The following is a 3,036-nucleotide window of genomic DNA, read 5'->3' as shown; positions in this document are numbered from 1 at the left end:
TGGACTTTTGTGGAGGGAGATATGTTCTCCCAAAGTTCATCCAAATTTTGCCAATTTCTAGAAATATCGCCAGAGTCTCCTTTATTTTTCCAACATATCCCTCCTTTGAAGGTGTGTTATCTAACCTCAATTTGTACCTAATAAACATGGGTGAAAATCAAGGACCAGCAATGCCTTGGTGCTCTTACAAACTTTTACAATTTATGTAACATCTCGGGCGCTGACGAGGGCGGGGAGTGATCGCCGGTGCGAAAGGGCATGGTGGGAAAGGGCACAAACAAGGAGCAGCTCCTAGCAGGCTTCTAGGGATGGGGGTACATGAATGAATCGAATCAACACCCGAAAGAGAGGGATTCCAGAGACTGTGCTGGTATGGGACGGTACAGTTGGTAATAGCTTATAAGAATTAATTGGTACTACTTATACTAACAAGATGCATCTACTTTTCGGTAGCCCGGAATGGAAAAACTCCATAGTTAAGCGTGTTTGGCTTGGAGTAATTCTGGGATGGGTGACCTCCTGGGAAGTTTTCCCGGGAAGTGTGTGAGCGAGGACAAAGCCCGCTGAAAAGTCTCGTGTTAGTGTGTGGGGACAGTCGTTGATCCTTGCAAGTTGCCAGGCGTTCCAATTTATATCAATGAGTTCACTTTACAACTTAACAATTACATTATCAACTCTTAAACTATTTCAATCACATTAATTCCTTTGCATGCATTTCTTTGACATAAAACATAAATCAAATCCTAGAATAGGCCTATTGCCCTTTCATCATATACATGCATCAATATTACACAATGTCTCCAAATTACAAATTACAAACTTCTTTTCAACTATTACAATTTTCCTTCAAAATAAATCATGATAATAAAAGACTAAGCTTAGACAAAATACATCATGAACAAAGACGACAACAATAATCCTGAATCACATGCATTGTTCATGACCTAAGTCTATCCTAGGCCCAACGGCCACAAAATGCAAAACAAGCCTATGTCCAAGCTCATCCTACGAGCCTCTTGCTCGCCGCTCCCACACCACTGGCGCTACCTGAAATAAAATCCCCAAAATGGGGTGAGATATACGAATATATCTCAGTAACCCAGAGGTTCTGGAGATTACTCTGCCCAATGGCTCACTTCGATGCATATCAATAACATAATACAACATTTAAAACGGGATAAAGCAAAGGATTTAGTGAGATAGGGAAGCATAGGGAACAAAATACGATGAAGCTGGAATGGTCGATGCCAATACCACGTAACATCCGGCCTAGTGGCCTCAGCATATAGCCTACGGGTTCTAAACCAAGGAAGTGTTCCCGGAACATCAACCAAGGTATCCTCCATCCATATACACCCGAGACTTCTTAGTGTGCTCCTCTACGGATGACACACCACGACCCCAGGTCAACTAGAACTCCTTCACGAAGACCTATCCAGTGGAAGTCCGTAACGCCCGAAGGCAAACTGTCTACTGACCAGAGACTCGGTACATCCTATGTACCACTAAACATACAATGCATGAACATGTTATACTATATTACTAACATACACCTCCAACCACTACCTTCAACGGGCATGGTGGAGCACACACGGGGATCAAACTCCAGTACTAAGGGATTACCTGAATAATCTCCTTCCTACAGTTCCAATTCAATACGTTCCCGAGCTTGGTACAATTAGAAATGCCTACACATAGGACATTCCCAATTCAATTTCCATTCACAAATGCATATACATTATTATAAAGGAATTCACGCATCAAGTCATAATCACTTACCAAAATTCCTTTGGTCAGGGACCAAAGGCAACCCACCAAGCTCAAGGTTCCGAGTTCAATTTCGCGGGAGGCAACCTACAATGATCATACAAGGATCATCAATACAAGGTGCAATCAACAAGATTACAAAGCACCAAAATTCAACCCCCAACATCATAGGTTCGGCCACCATTGGCCAATTTTACAAAATATTTTTCTAAATTTTATTTTAATTTTCCTTTAGCATCCTTAGGCTATCACAACACCATTTCAAGTCCCATTTTCCATCCTACACCATAACAACACCATTTTCCTAATTTTTCCTTTCTAGGGTCAAATACACATCACACACACACCAATTATTTTTCCTTTAATTTCACATGCATCAACTCATCACACAAAACCTCCAAACATCATTTAACACCACACAACATCCATTAAACAATTTTTGCAACATCAAGCCCTATATGACCTCAATAGGCCGAATCCATCATGCTCCCAAACCAAAGGGTATTCAATCCAATTTATTACTTCCACACACCTTACAATCCTATATTTAACTCATACAAACACTCCACAGCTCAATTACACAATCATCCCACATAGTCATTTCATAAAGTGTTGAATCATCCATTCCAAAATTTGTCTAAGTTATCAATTAAATCATCAATAATTTTCATGACATCAATCACTCTAAAACATCATTCTAAGCCACAATTTTCTAATACAAAATTTCATTTCGAGCTCCCTAACTACATCAATCACACAACATATGCTCTAGGTTTTCAAAATTAAAATTCATGAATCAACCATTCAAAAGCATCAAAACTTACTCACAAGCTTGGCCTGAGACTCCTCCATAACATACTAAAGCATTGGAGGATTTAAACCACTCCAAAAACACAAATCTGTTCACTTTTTTGTGGCTTAAAATGGCAGTTTCCTCCCAATGTAGTGAGTTTCAAGGCTTGTGGATGGTATGGTTGTGTCCGGATGGTCGTTTACTTGAAGTTTACTGACAAATTTTGTTGGATTCTGTGGCTAAATCATCAAGAATCAACCAAGCTTTCCTCCCCGAAGTTCATGGCTTTTAGAAAGAGAAAAGAGATTTGGAGTGATGATGAATAGTGAATGAGACAAGTGGCTAAGTCCACTTAAGTGAGGTGGGCCTAACCACCACCTCACGCGATTTCAAACTAATTCGAATTTCCCGCCTATTCCGCTAAACGTCCATAATTTCATAAACTATTTAGAAACTCTAATTTTTAACATTAACCA

The sequence above is a fragment of the Gastrolobium bilobum genome, unplaced genomic scaffold, assembly GCF_033153095.1.
Source record: "Gastrolobium bilobum isolate Gb01-03AN ecotype WA unplaced genomic scaffold, APGP_CSIRO_Gbil_v1 utg27100, whole genome shotgun sequence".
In the NCBI taxonomy this organism is placed as follows: Eukaryota; Viridiplantae; Streptophyta; class Magnoliopsida; order Fabales; family Fabaceae; genus Gastrolobium; species Gastrolobium bilobum.
The sequence above is the reverse complement of the archived record's forward strand: the minus strand, read 5'-3'. Positions refer to the sequence as shown.